Consider the following 8,243-nt stretch of genomic DNA (forward strand, 5'->3'; position numbering starts at 1 on the left):
GAAAAGTAAAAGCAAATAAGACTTTTAGCCAAGCTACTGCATTTAAGTCGACTTAGGCAAGAGTTAGAAATTGCAAGGCTGCTGCATCACACACGCCTGTTAGGTTTAACTTGCCTACAGGTCATTAAGCATGTGTTGATGCAACCATATGGTGTTCATAGCTGACCAAGGACTATATACACCTATTACACACACATATAAATGTCAGATAGATACACATACGTTTAAAGATATTCTAACAATATGCATATGTATATATATATATATATATATCTGTGTTTGCGTGATGCAACCACATGGTGTTCACGGCTGACCAAGTACTATATACACATATTACACACACATTTCATGTACTTTATTACCTTCAATATCAACCAGCTTGATTGGTTATTGTTTATTTTGGTCTGCATTGTTCTCTATATTCTGGATTGCGCTAATTGATTCGAGTGTTCATAGATAATGTCGTTGTTACAGGTGTGTCTTTTCCTCTTACAAATGTTACACCATTCATGACTTGATTTGAAAATTTTAAAATGTATTAAGCAGGCCAATATACCACAGGTTGTGTATATACAAATGTGCCATTAGTTGGTTGTAATTTGCTGGAGGAGGGCATCTACAATAGGCAAGCCATATATTGTACTTTTTTGGGTTAACTAAGAAAAGGAAACAATAGAAGGAAGTTAAAAGAAAATAAGACTTTCAAGCAGTCTACTTCATTTAAGTCGAATTAGGAAGAGTTACAAAAGTGCAAGGCTGTTGCATCACACCTTCCCTTTAGGTTCAACGTGCCTACAAGTCATGAAGCATGTGTTGATACAACCATGCGGTGTTCACAGCAGTCCAAGGACTATACATCTAGTACACACGCATATAAATGTCAGATACGATCATATATGCATATAGATACATAAACAAGTATATTCATATGTGTATATGGACCCTTTACTGATAATGTTATTGTTACAGGTGTGCCTTTTCCTCTAACAAATATTGCACCATTCACGACTTAATTTGGAAAATAGAAAAGTTGTTATGCAGTCCAATACAACACAGATGGTGTATGTACAATTGTTCAAATTGTATTAACACATATTATACTACATCCCGTGAACAATTAATCATATCACAGAACGTGTTCATATGGCTTGTACTTATTATAATTAGGTTGACTAAATTTATCTAGATGTTACTATGTTTTTGGGTTATGAAATTGTAAGACATTGGTCCCAATGGTTAAGAAATACAACGTTCAATTGGCATGTTCAGATGATCAAATCAGTTAGGATTTTCCGTCGTGCGAGGAAAACCAACCTGTTTGCATATATGAAATTATTGTCTATACAAATGTCAATATTTTGATATATCTAATAATAACACACGTATTCAAGTACTCAGTGGAACCAAAAGAAACATGAATTATATAAAAGCTTTCCTAAGTAGCTTTTATGAATTAAGTTTACTTTATGTTTGGGCCAACTTTACAGTGTTATGGAACAACTAGGACAACAACACATGCGTAATTCATGTTGACAGATATGAACACAAACACACAAACTTGATCACTGCATGATGGTTGATCATATCACATACATAATATTTATGGGTTTCTTGTGTTTTAAGTTTTGAGTATTTTTTCTAGGATTGCATAATAATCATGGGCAAGAGAATCGTCGAGCTATGTTCTTCAAGGTTGGAAACAGATTTGATGATCCAATCTTATGTGGAATGATTTCATGTGTCACAGATTTTGACAATTTCAAATATCAATTATCAAGCATATTTAAAGGCAGCAAGTGGGTGTCCCGACATGATGTAGATCAACGCAGCAACACACCGTTGAATGATGAACAACGCCTACTCAGTTCAGAGGATGCACCAATATCAGGGAAACTCGTTCACATATTGGCACTTGTTGAGGTAACACCTCCGAAGATGGCCACCACATCTGGTCCTGTATGTTTTCACCATTATCCCAATTCTGGATAAGCTCTACAGTCATTGTCGAAGTTAACCGGGCGTCAAACGAGAAATTTGCTCTAGTATCAAAAGAAAAAGGAATGCTCCAAAAACCCGAATCTAATAGAAAAAGTGAAGCTTACATCATTTCAATCACGGTTAGAAAAGGTTGGAAGTGTACGAAGTAGGAGTGTAGATCAATGTGAAACTCGGACCAGGAAGCATTGAAGACGGGGGGCGTAAATGTTGACAGGTATCAATCAGATTACAATGAGCGACACATTGATTCTTATGCAGAGTTCGAGGCACCAGATTTTGATTTGGGAATAAGTCCATCCCAGAAACAAGTTATTGCTAGTGTAGATAATTCCATAGCAGGAGCTATATGTGATAACCGGGTTTTTGGTTAAGCACTCGAGGTAATCTAGGGATGGTGATTTGGCCCGACCCGGTGGGGAACCCGGTTCACCCGACCCGGACGGGGACGGGGATTCCCCGCTAAAACGGGTACCGGGGCCGGGGCCGGGGATCCCCGGTAGAGGCAAACCGGGGACGGGGCCAAGGGCCGGGTATTGTATCCCCCGACCCGCCCCGTACCCGGTATATATATAAATATTAAACATTTTTATTATTTGGGCTTATAAGTAATATATATAATTGGGCTTAGATTTATTATGGACTTGGGCTTTTACAATTTTATTGGATTATTGTTAATTTTACAATTTTATTATTTTTATTAGGTAAGACTAGATATGATGTAATTAACTAATTATGTTATGTTGATCATGCTTAGAAAAAACTTATTAATTTTAAATTGACCGGGTGTTGACCGGGGGTTGACCGGGGTTGACCGAAAGTTGACCGGGGACGGGGCCGGGGACTATTTATATAAACCGGGGCCGGGGCCGGGGATTGCAAACCCCGCCCCATCCCCGCCCCGTTGCCATCCCTAAGGTAATCCTTACGTGATTATTATTTGATTATGTGGAAATTTGCATATTTATGTATGAGAAATATGTATACATGAGATTGAGAATATACATATGTGTATGCATGATTTATTTTGATAACATGCATGAAGTTTTGCAATATGCATGATTATCATACATGGTCTTGTGATGATTTATGTGTGCATAAATTATAATTTTACTAGATTGAGGTGTGTGTATGTGTAAGCTCAAGATATTTGTGAAAATAGTTTTATAATATTTCTTCAAACCGTCTCTTTTGGAAGAGATAAGAAGAAGAAGAAGTTATTTTATTATATTTTCTCAAAACCACCTTTTTTGGGGAATATAAAAAGAAGGGTATCTTTCGAAGAAGAATTATCTTCAAAAATGGCAAAAAGAAAGTAGTGAGAGTTTAGTGTGAGAGCTTTCTTCTAAAAAGTTAGAAACTGGAATCTGGAATTTCAAGTTGAAGTAGTTTTTGTTGTTTTTTCCTATTAGGTTTTAAAGATGAGTTTTTGTTTAAAATATTCAGCCTTTAATTTGTTAAGGGTTGAGATTATGTGTGGAATGGTTGGTAAATTTGTGTATTTAATATGAGCTTATTTTCTAGAAATTTAAAGATTAAAAAGAACTTATATCGAACAGTGTTGTTCGATGAGAATTTATTTGATAAAAGTGGTTTCAGGATGGTATTATCCGATGAAAGTATGTTTAAACCTTTTAGGGATTAAAAGATTATTTTTGTATCTTTCAACTGGAAAAGATATTGTTTGAATCTTCTTTCAAAACTTGTGACATGAGGTCTGTTTTGAAAGAAAAAAGTTTTTCAAAGGTTTCTTCAGGATGATTGTGACTTCGGTCTGTTCCGGTATGAAACTGTTTTTAGGCCATTATTGGCTAAAACTACATATGACGTTTCTTCGGGACGGTTGTGACTTCGGTCTGTTCTGATTGGAAATAGTTTTTCTATGGGACGGTTGTGACTTCGGTCTGTTCTAGTACGAAATCTTCATCTCTGTAGATTCGAGGAGGAGATAAGGGTGGCACACCATGGGATAAGAGTGGTAGTTGGATAACTCTGGTTATTATATTAGCAAGAGATAATAGCTCTAGGTTAACACTTCTTTGTGATTTGGGAATTTAGAGATATTGCTCTTATTGAAATAATACCTTGGATGTTGTTGAGAAGGGGAAAATCAGCTCTTAGCCAGAGGCATGATTTGCCTTCTATTTCAAATGATTTTGATGAAATCAAAGTATTCAGTTTTAGCATTGATTTTGAGAAATCAAGTATTGATCGGAATTAGAAGAGCTCTGGTTGGTTTGCAGCCTAGACCAGAGATCTTCTAGTCGTATAAGAAATCTTTTCAAAGCATGTACTCGAAACCAGAAGAGCTATGGTAGGTCTTTAGAAAAGACAAGAGGGTCCTTGGTTATACGGGAATCCTTTCAAGTGTTTTCAGGAATATTGTGATCTAGATGCTCTGCATGTGCTATACAGAGGCTCTGTATCAAGGAGTTGTTCATGAGAATAAATCTTTCAAAGTGTTTTCAAGATTTATATAACCCAKAGGCTCTGTATGTGCTATACTGAGGCTCTGTGTCATGAAAATTTTATTTTAAAACTTTTATATCTAAGCTCTGTATTTGAGAGTGATGTTCGAACTCTGTGTCTGAGCTCTGTCTTTCTAAGCTTATCCTATTATACTTTATTTTAAGTCTTAACCTTTTTAATACTTCATTACAAATAAACCAAGAACCAGAGGAGCTCTGTTTATATATTTTAATAAGTCTTTTTTTAATTTATGTTCTGGTCTATCTGTATTAAAGACTCTAAACGTTGAGAGGGTCTCTGATTAAATAAAAGACTTGGTCATTTTAAGAGTTTAAGTACAAAAACTCTGGTTGGTCAGATCAGAGGCTCTGGACAACTGGAAGAGTTGTTTAATAAAAGCTTTGTTCCTTATAGACAGAGGAGCTCTGGTTCTTAGAAACAGAAGGGCACTGCCTTTAAAACTCGGGGAGTTTTGACTAGCTGAGCCAGAGGAGCTTTGTAAATTTACATTTTATATAGATTTCAGAGATCATGATTTTGTTTATATGAAAAGTTGATTTTAAATAAATTTTGGTGATCTTCACGCTGTAATTGCAAAGAAATGGTTCTCTCACAAGACCTTTCGGTCTAACCTTAATTTTGTGTTTTAAATATGCATTGCGAAAACCATCAGGGTCTCGAGATGTTAAAGGGAAGGGAAAAATCTGATTATTTTTCTTATATGCGTATCTGCTGTGTTTTGAAGATCAATCTGTTATTTTGAAGATATATGTAGTAATGCATGTGATAGTTCAGGGTTTTCTTTTGGAATTTTTCAATTGTAAATTCTGTATATATATACAGAAACTCTGTACTAGTGGGACCAATGTTGTGTAATCTGTATTTCTTTTATATGAAATATATGTTATATGCAAATGTAGAGTTTGGGGTGTCACACTATACAAGAGACTGTGAGATTTACATTGGCAAAAATAGATCCAAAATTGAGCTATAAACTATGTTCACCATATGTAACACATGCCGTTACGTTCGATGTAACTAGTGATGAAACGAAGTTGCAAGATTGAATATTAAGAGGCATTGGAGGAATTTTGTAAGTTCGATTAACTAATTTTTAATACATATAGTAAGAATTATATCTTTTTGTTCATTGGATGTTACTAATATGCGATGTAAATATGAAGTGAGCCAGTTTTCATGACACCGAATGCAAAAACAATTACACGTCAGGCAATGCAATCTCTTGCAACTCAGACTGTGGTTTGCAAAGAAGTTTTAGATGGGTGGGAAACGGTTCTCAACCGAGAAGAAAGGTTCCGGAGCAATGAGTCTCCCAGACGCTATTTTATACCAACAGATGTTTCGGTAATATTATCTAAATAAACGTCTATGTCATAGATATAGAGAAAATTCCTACTCTTTAATATATTTTATGAGTTCGTTTGTGCGCAGATGGATCGTATTATTAAAGATCAAGATTTGAATGTTCATCAAAGGTATGAAAGTTTCAGGAAGAACATCACGAGGTGCACAAATAATTATAAAGAACTGATTAGTATGTGTAACATTGATCTTGTAAGTATATTACGTTCGTTAGAAACTGTCCGTATACTATTGAAAAATATATCCAAATGGTAACAACTAGCCACTTCTAAATGCAGGTCTTCTTCCCGTTTGTAGAACCATCATTCTTTTACATGGTAATATTCGATCTGAAGCGCCCCTCGATAGTGATCATAAACAGCGAGAATCGGGTCGGCATAATTGATGATATATATGGCTCTAGTACTTTAGTGTTGGTAAGTTAACTTAAAAATTCCTCATATTATTTATGTACAGTAAGGAATTAGATCTAAAATTTCATTTTGATTATACATGCAACAAGACATGATGATAATGCACCTACTAAAAGAGGGGCACAAGGCCTGGAAAGTGTACGCTGAAATGGATCAGGATCCGATCAAGACGAGGTGGCAATCTCGTGAAAATATGGTCGATTGTGGTGTACTGTTAATGTGACACATGTAAACTTACTTTGGAGAAGATATAGTGAAATAGGACAGTGGGCTTTATAAGGACAACACGAAATATAAAAGACAGTTAAAGGATCTTAAAACCAAGTATTGTGCGAAAATGCTATTCAGTGAGGAGAACATCCGGAAGACATCGATCATAGCTGATGTTGAAAGGTTCATTTCGATGGAGACATCGTACAATGCAAAAAAAGTTATGGTGGCCCACGAATAGGTCGAGGAAAGGTCTAGATGGCAAATTTTATTGGTGTTGACACATTGAGATTTCATGGTTTTTTGAAACTTCTATCTTTTTGTTAGTTATAGTAGCATCGCAATTTTAGATATAAACTCACGTCATGTTTTATTATAAATTTTCGTATTTAAGGTATTAAGGGGCTGTTTGTTTTTAATAAAAAAGCTCTTAATGTCCTCTTAAGTCTGAATCGGTCAGACATAAGAGGATTCAGTGTGTTTGTTTTTTGTTTCAATTAAGAGCTTAAAAGCTCTTATTAGGTCTGAAAATTTAAGTGGTTGCGAAACCTCTTATTACCTCTTATTTCAAATCGTCGCCTACCTATTCTGATATCTTTGCGCTCGATTTCTCTAGATCAACTCTTCTGTCTCGATCTCTCATCTCTCAACTTTGTCAATTGTCGATCCATATCAACTCTCGATCTCTCATCTTCAAACTTCATATTTCAGACGCAAAAAACAAACAGTCTGACTGATTCAGATTTCAGAATTCAGCACAACCTCTTAAAAATCAGAAGTGAATTCAGACTTCAGACTTCAGCACCTCTTAAAAAACAAACGCCACCTAAGTGTTTTTTGATGTTTGATCTAACACGGATCTGTTAGAAACGATGCAATCCTGTTTTATCATAACTTAACACATTGGGTATCACTTGTTCCTTATTACATAGTGTCGGTATAACATTTATACTATCCAAGTAGTAAGAAAATTATATATAAAATTAGTAGTAGGTCTTATGGGGGTGCCTTGGATGTAAAAAGTTGAAAATGCAAGAAGCTGCATCCAACAAGAATCATCAACAAACACTAATAGCACTTGCCCATCAATATAGGAACCAAAAGTGAACATATTAGGCTCTACTTCATCTTCCTTCATCGATTCTAAAACATCCCAAGCTTCTTTCACCCAACATTGTCCTTTAATCACAATCCAATGACCCATATGTGAAAACATTTGGAAGGAAACCTTTCATCTTCAAATGTTAATAAACCATCATGTCCATGTCAACTTTTCCTTCTTCAACCAACTAGTTCAGAAAAAGATTACAAGTGATCACATACACAAGAAATTCCACACTGTATCTTCAATAACACATCATAAGTGTGATAACTGGATCTTGGTTATCACCCGAGGTAATAAATATGTGATTATCTGATTAAATGTTTTCGTGATAGCATGATAAATTGTTATACTTGATCATGCTAGTGTGCAAAAATTTTATATGCATAATATGTGGGAGTATATATATATATATATATATGAGTATGTGTGCATAATAAGAATTATGCATGGGTGTATGTATGCAGAGAATATATATGTATGCATGTGCATGAAGTGGGTTAACAAGGGAAGGGGGCTGTTTGGCCGACCTTCCAGTTTTAGAAAGATATAAAAGGAGGGCTTAGCCTCCATTTCTCGTCTTCTTGCCATTTTAAAAGTTGTGCGATTTAAAGATAAAGGGAGTTGACCGGATTTCAAGTATCTGATTTCAAGGAGGTTGTTTTCAAAAG

Source organism: Cynara cardunculus, unplaced genomic scaffold (genome assembly GCF_001531365.2).
Source record: "Cynara cardunculus var. scolymus isolate 2C unplaced genomic scaffold, CcrdV1 Un_Scaffold_682, whole genome shotgun sequence".
Taxonomy (NCBI): domain Eukaryota; kingdom Viridiplantae; phylum Streptophyta; class Magnoliopsida; order Asterales; family Asteraceae; genus Cynara; species Cynara cardunculus.